Genomic DNA, 7,581 nt, shown 5'->3' with positions numbered 1-7,581 from the left:
GATTGTAAACTGCTTTGTGTTCTTCCTTTAGTAGTGTGTCATATAAACCTATGCAACTGTGCGCATTTCTACATGTGAACGTGCCCATAAATCTGCTTGCGGAACACATTTCTTGGGCGTGCATTTGCAGGACTATTGAACCTGACGACACCAAACTACTTCAGGGTGTCAAGCAAGCCCACACCCCCTGGTTTTCTCCTGCAATGGTGGCTCCTCTTTGCCAGGAAGGGAGAAGGAAGGAGAAGGGATAGGATAGAGAGGGGTTACACCACTCTGATGTCACAATACTTCTGCTGACATCACAGCCCTGCCGCTTAAGAGGAAGTCATTTGCCAGTCAGCAGAAAGAAGGAAAAGAACGTGAGAAGCAGAGAGGGAAGAAAGATGAAGAGGGGGAAGGGGCATGGAGAAGAAGAGAGGAGACGCTCTAAAGATCTGATGTTCTCAGATGCCTGACACACACCTTCAGCTGATAGCTGTGCAGTTTTCTTCGTGGCTCTTAAATGTTTCGGCAAGTGTGATGTTAAGGACAAGCGGTACCATCTCCACCCATCAAATTCCTCTCCTCTGTGCTTCCTGCACATTTACATGCAAAGTCCAGGTGGGCATGCGTTGCGGATGGTTGATGTGAGAACGGTAAGTGTTCCCCCCGTTCTATTGATCGGCCATTCTATTGTAAGATAGGGTGGGGTGTTCAAAGACTGAACAGAGAGTTCTGAAGCAGACCTCCAAAGGCCACCCAAAGGCCAATGGTCTGTAGCCTGGAAATATGCAATAGGCTTGAAATGCTTGGAACATCTTCTGCAATATTTTAGCCCAGCTGTTGTGGGTTCGAATCCTACTCACTAGAGATCATACCATTTGGAAAGGCTTTAAAGTTTAGGCCTTGCCTGTACAGTGGTACGTTGGTTCTCAGACGCCTTGGTTCTCAGACGCCGAAAACCTGGAAGTAAGTGTTCTGGTTTTTTAATGTTTTTCAAAAGCCAAACATCCAATGTGGCTGTCAGCTATTGTTTCCGGGGCGCCTGCACCAATCAGAAGCCACACCTAGGTTTTTGAACATTTCGGAAGTGAAACGGACTTCCGGAACAGATTAAGTTTGAGAACCAAGGTGCCCCTGTATTTGGTACTTTTGTTTTTGCTATTTATTTTGCATTTTGGTTTTTGAGGCTTTTTCGGTTAATTTGTTTTTGTGACCGCGTGGAACCCAGTTCAGCTACTGATTGATTGATTGTGTGACTGCGGAAATGGATAAAAGCCTCCCATCCAAACAATGACTATTATCAGTGCAGGTAAGGAAAAAAATTTATTTTTATTTTTATCATCTACAATACTGTCTTGTTGATTTTATAGTACATTGATTATTGCTTTCATTTTATGGATCAGTTAGATAGTAGAATTCATGCTAAATGTCTGGAATGGATTAATCTGTTTTGCATTACTTTCTATGGGAAAGCGCACCTTGGTTTTGGAACGCTTTGGTTTTGGAATGGACTTCTGGAACGGATTAAGTTTGAGAACCAAGGTACCACTTCATGGTGGTATCTGTGTCTGAGTTGCCGACTGAAGAGGCCCAGAGGGCTTTCAGGCAGAGCAAACGGTACAGGGTTAGATGTTAGATGCTCTGTTGATGGATCTTTAAATTAGCCTTTGGACCTAAGTTTATGGCAAGAGATGAAGAGGATTACTACTACTACTACTACTACTACTACTACTACTACTACTACTATTAAGGACGGCAACTTAATTTTGCTTCTGGGGCAGCCATAGCTGTATGTTGCAGCATCTGTCTTTCGAACGTAAGCGCCCAGGTTCAAATCCCGCTGCCTCCAGATAAAGAAAATAATAATAATAATAATAATAATAATAATAATAATAATTTTTTATTTATACCCCACCCTTCCCAATTCAGAAAACCGGGCTCAGGGCGGCTAACAACAAATTTAAAACACTTAATTGATGCAACAACAAAACAACATAAAATACAGTATAAAACGTGAATAACAATAAATTCGGAATTCAAAAATCAATTTAGGGGGGAAATCCATCCAATAAACATTAGATGATCACCAGGGCTAGCTGGTGGAATTAGTCCTATTTGAGCCAGTGAGGAGACCAGGGGAGAAATAGTTGTGGGATCCCAGAGCGGGTAATCTTCATAAAAAGGGGAGGGAAGCAAGGGGGGGAAAAGATCAGACTAAGATCAGACTAAGTTCAAAATTGAAAGCCAGGTGGAATAGGCCTTACAGGGTCTTACAGGCCCTGCGGAAGGAAGTTAAATCCTGCAGGGTCCTGGTCTCATGGGACAGAGCATTCCACCAGGTCGGAGTCATCACTGAGAAGGTCCTGGCCCTGGTAGAGGATAATCTGACTTCCTTAGGGCCCGGGATCTCTAAACTATGATTATTCATGGACCTTAAGGTCCTCTGCGGGGTTTACCAGGAGAGGCAGTCCCATAAATACGAGGGCCCTAAGGTACCAGGATCGGGAAAATAGTGGGTTATGTGGACTAACAGAATTATTCTGCATTAAATAACTTCAGCTATCAGCTTTCAGCAATAAGGGTCAGCCCCAAAACAGGTTGCCACCAAGTCCCATTGACACAACCGCTACCCCTTCCACATATTCTCCTGCTTCTAAGCTGGCAGCTGGAGGAGGGAGGTAGCTGGTGCTTCTCAAGAGCATAGCTGTCAACCGTCCCTTATTTGGCGGGAAAGTCCCTTATCCCAGTGCCGTGTCCCGCTGCTGTCCCTTATTGATGATGTCCCTTAAATTTCCCGAGTTTCAAAGGAAGCAGCTCCTCTCCCTCCCTCCCTCCCTGCCGGCCAGGGAGGAGGGAGGCTCCGCCTGTGTTGCTTGGCTGCGTTGCTCACCCAGTAAGGAGTCTAAGAATGACTGGGGGGGTGGAGCTTGCATGCCTTGTGCCGATCAAATCGGCCGCATTGCCTGGGGACTCGCCTTTGCTCAGCGCTTCCCAGCGGAGAGGTGACAGTGGTTTTCCTTGCTGCATTCCCTTTGCTGGGTTGCTGCACTGTGGGAACCACAGCTTGAGGCTTCATTTGGCTGCCAGCTGGGCTTTCTGCTTTTGACTTGGAGGGGCTCAGAAGTCGAACATACCTGTGCTCTGAAAATCCCTTATTTTGGCTGCTGGTCCCTTATTTCCGAGGCTGCTGGTCCCTTATTCTCAAATCTGTAAGTTGACAGCTATGCTCAAGAGGGTTGGATTTGGCCCTGGGACTTCCAGTTGCTGATCCTCGCCTTACAAGGATATGATGTGCTGGTTCAGCACAGAAGAAGCAATAAATGACATACCTTTCTGGGAGTTATGTTAATAGGGGTCCTATAGGGGAGGTGATGCTGACCCCCATCATTGTATTTCAGGCCAGATGTTATTTTCCCTGAGAGCGGCTCTACGTCTGAGCAGCTCGCAGATGAACCCCCTGGTGCCTCTGTAAACAATACAAAATATGCTAGGTATGAGCAAAGGCAGGAATAGTTGTCCTTCAGGAGCCAAATTGCTTTTAAAACAACAGTTGTGTGTCAGCAATGTTGCTACAGTTTGATTGCAAAGTCTAATAAAAGAAAAATTTGCAGCGAATGTTCTTAAAATTTGCACTCCCAACCTTGAATGTATCCAAGAGCTAGACTTTCAATGCTGCAGAATTTAACCTTCCTGGCTCCAAACTAGTCTGAAATGGAAGTGGGGCTACGTTAGAGTGGGACAAACCTTGTCAGTTGCAGGTTTTCATATTTCAGTTTGTGACGTTTCTGGATTTGTTTGCAATTTAAGCAAATAAGTCCTCATGAGTGTCTGTCAGCATTTTGGGGGAGCAATGTTATGCATAAGAAGCTGGAGGAAAGCAAGCTGGTAAAAGCTAGGGTTGCCATATGTTCGGAATTTTCTGTACATGGCCAGGATTCGGCCATTGGAAACAGTGTCCAGAAGGAAATAGCTGAAATCCAGATGTATGGCAACCCATGTCAGAAGTGTAGAATATTCAACAACTTTGGGCAAAACTTTAAAAAGCTCAAAAACTTTTACCAAAAGGGGGGGGGATCTCAACAACTTTTGTGTCCACATTTTCACGTTTTGAATTTGGAAACATGCCAACCCTAGACAGAGTTAGGTAAAGGTAAAGGGACCCCTGACCATTAGGGAGCCAAGGGAGCCGGCGTACAGCTTCCGGGTCATGTGGCCAGCATGACTAAGCCGCTTCTGGCGAACCAGAGCAGCACACGGAAACACTGTTTACCTTCCCGCCGGAGTGGTACCTATTTATCTACTTGCACTTTGACGTGCTTTCGAACTGCTAGGTTGGCAGGAGCAGGGACCGAGCAACGGTAGCTCACCCCGTCGTGGGGATTTGAACTGCTGACCTTCTGATCGGCAAGTCCTAGGCTCTGTGGTTTAACCCACAGCGTCACCCGCGTCCAGATAGAGTTAAGCCAGTGTAAATTTGCATCAGCTCCAAACTCTGTTCAGCAGAGTTTGTATAAATATCTGTATAAATATATCTGCAGAGCAATTTCCCCTGATATATCACATTTTCATATGCTGCTTTCACTAATATATGCATTTTCATGCAGACTGTACCTCAGTATATACATATATGTGCACATTGCTTGGCTGGAGAACTGCAGTGCAAAATTCAGAGAATTCAAAATTTTAAAGATGGCTGAGTTTGGGGAAGAGCTCTGTGGCTCAGCATCTGCTTTGCATGCCGAAGGTCCCAGCTTCGATCTCTGGCTTCTCCAGGTAGAAATGGAAAGTTCCCCTGCCCCAAACTCCAGAGAGCGGCTGCCAGCTAGTGCAGACAATTCTGAGCTAGATGGACCAATAGGCTGAATTAGTATTAAGGCATCTTCTGTGTTATGCTATGCTATGTTTCAGTTCGCTGATCATTTCAGAGAGCGCAAATCAGGTAAGCTCAGCTTTAAAAGATGTGGAAATGCGGAGAACCGAATTTAAGATTGGCAAAATGAGAAACTTGATATATTTGCCTATCCCTATAGCCTATAGGTGCTGGAGGAGACTCTTGAGAGTCCCATGGACTGCAAGAAGATCAAACCTGTCCATTCTGAAGGAAATCAGCCCTGAGTGCTCACTGGAAGGACAGATCCTGAAGCTGAGGCTTCAGTACTTTGGCCACCTCATGAGAAGAGAAGACTCCCTGGAAAATACCCTGATGCTGGGAAAGATGGAGGGCACAAGGAGAAGGGGACAACAGAGGACGAGATGGTTGGACAGTGTTCTCGAAGCTACCAGCATGAGTTTGACCAAACTGCGGGAGGCAGTGGAAGACAGGAGTGCCTGGCGTGCTCTGGTCCATGGGGTCACGAAGAGTCGGACACAACTAAACGACTAAACAACAATAGCCTGCATAGGATCCATAACGACATAGGTGCAGGGTTCCACCAAATTTGGGGGATTCGAACCACCAAGCTTCTGATCGGCAAGCCCAAGAGACTCAGTGGTTTAGACGTAAAAGGGGAAAAGGGAAAGGAAGCAAGCTCAATTCTTTAAAGGTTATTTGTTTGAGCCTGCTAACATCAGATGCAATTTTATGTTTCACCTCACAGTAGGTTTGCAACTAACGGTGGGTTTTTATTTTACTTTTTTGGGAGAGTGAGGTAGTAGCAGGATGGCTGGCATGAAAACGGAAAACTGCAAATGAGTTGAGCAGACAAATGAAGCAAGCAGGGACATTCACTGGATCAGAACCAGAAAATGGCCAGCACAGAGCGTAACAAATCGGCAATACAGCTGTGCCCCAGGGCATTCAGACAGGAATCTAGCAGCTGATGATAAGAAAACAAAGGCAAAACAGAATTGGAGGAGATGGCCTGTGCAATTCGGAGATTTTTTTCCCTTTGCATTCCTACATGGAGCCAATTTAAATATTAAGAACATACGAAGGTTAGCATAGCCTTCTTGCTGGACCACACCAAAGTCACATGAGACTGGCATTCTGTTTTCAACTGCAGATGCCTCTGAAACAGAGGTGTTGACTGACCAGGAGAACCAAACCAGTTTGTCCTGCTCCTGTGTTTTTTAAATAGCAGCTTGATCTACACAAATCAGTAGGTGGAGTATGTTTACCTACTAATAATTGCAGATCATGTCTGCTTAGAATCAGTAATGGACTGAGTGAGGACTAGAGAACTGAAGCTTCGTCCGGATAAGGCAGAGGAATTGCTGGCAAGCGGTTCATCTTCCCAGGGCAGGAGGGTTCAACCACTTCTGGGTGGTGTCTTCTTCTTTGGCGATCACTCATAGCTGAGTAAGATTGTCTTCCATGAACATGGTCTTAATGCTGTGCCCGAGGTGAATGTGAAGGTCAATTCTGGATCCACACGTCCTTCCACAGTGGGGGCATAGCTGTCTGGGTGGGAGTTGATCATGGTGAGGGTTTGCCAAAATTGCCTTCCTCTTAGCTCGTTTCTCCCTTGCGTCCTGAGTCCCCATGTCTTCAAAGCCCATGACACCTTTGGTAAAGGCTGTTCTCCAATTGGAGCGCTCGCAGGCCAGTGTTTCCCAGTTATTGGTGTTTATACTACATTTTCTTAGATTTGCCTTGAGAGAGCCTTTAAACCTCTTTTGTTGACCACCAGCATTACGCTTTCCATTTTTAAGTTTGGAATAGAGTAGTTGCTTTGGGAGACGATAATCAGGCATCTGCACAACATGACCAGTCCAACAAAGTTGATGTTGAAGAATCATTGCTTCGACACTAGTGATCTTTGCTTCTTCCTGTACACTGATGTTAGTTCGTCTGTCTTCCTAAGTGATATGTACAATTTTTCAGAGACACTGTTGATGGAATCTTTCAAGGAGTTGGAGATGGCATTTATAAGTGGTCCATGTTTCACAAGCGTACAATAAGGTTGGCAGTACAATAGCTTTGTAAGCAAGCATTTTGGTTTCCCTGCGAATGTCCCAGTTCTCAAACACTCTGCACTCTTCTTAAATCAGGAATGGGGAATCTGTCACCCTCCGGATATTGCTGGACTTCAGCACATCATTCTTGGCCATTGCTGATTGTCTCAATACTGTTTGCGAATCTCTACCACAACTCCCCATTTAAAAAAAAACAAACAAAGAAGCCCTAAACTTTGCACGTAGCAAAGGCACTGCAGCCCTTGGATCATTTTGGGTTTTTTGGTGCATTTTTTAGATAGCACAGCTGGAACTGGCCAGATCATTGCCTCAGTCTCAGCCTTGCTCCGCCTGTTGCCAGGATGTGAAAGATTGGAATAACGCAAGTAACCACCAGTCTGATTACAAGGCAGTAAAACATTTGAGTCTATTGAAGTGCTGTTTGAATGATAAATAATAACACTGGAGAGGATGATTACAAAAACAAAGGACAAATGAAATAACGAAGTAGATAAACTCATAAAAATGACTCTGATATCATGCGTGGATATTTTATGAACCCAACTAAAGTTAACTGCACATTTTTAACGTCCAAAACACAATAAAGAACAAACAGAGAGTTGCTTCTCATTTTAATAAGACACAATTATCCTTGTTTCTGGTAAATGCCAATGTCTTCCTAGACAGAAGCGTGCAGAGTGAAAA

At 44.9% G+C, this 7,581-nt stretch overlaps 1 protein-coding gene across 1 annotated transcript in view; it reads left to right on the top strand.

The window, feature by feature from the left end:
- Positions 1 to 334: 334 nt before the first annotated feature.
- Positions 335 to 7,581, top strand: part of ZFAND6 (zinc finger AN1-type containing 6) — a 77,206-nt gene continuing 69,959 nt past the window's right edge. The window contains exon 1 of the mRNA XM_082198819.1: positions 335 to 635. The gene's annotated coding sequence lies outside the window, so the exon portion shown is untranslated. The remainder of the gene's footprint in view (positions 636 to 7,581) is intronic.

This window comes from Podarcis vaucheri (genome assembly GCF_965113315.1).
Source record: "Podarcis vaucheri genome assembly, chromosome: 14".
In the NCBI taxonomy this organism is placed as follows: Eukaryota; Metazoa; Chordata; class Lepidosauria; order Squamata; family Lacertidae; genus Podarcis; species Podarcis vaucheri.
Note: the sequence above shows the minus strand (reverse complement) of the source record. Positions and strands in the feature narration are given on the sequence as shown.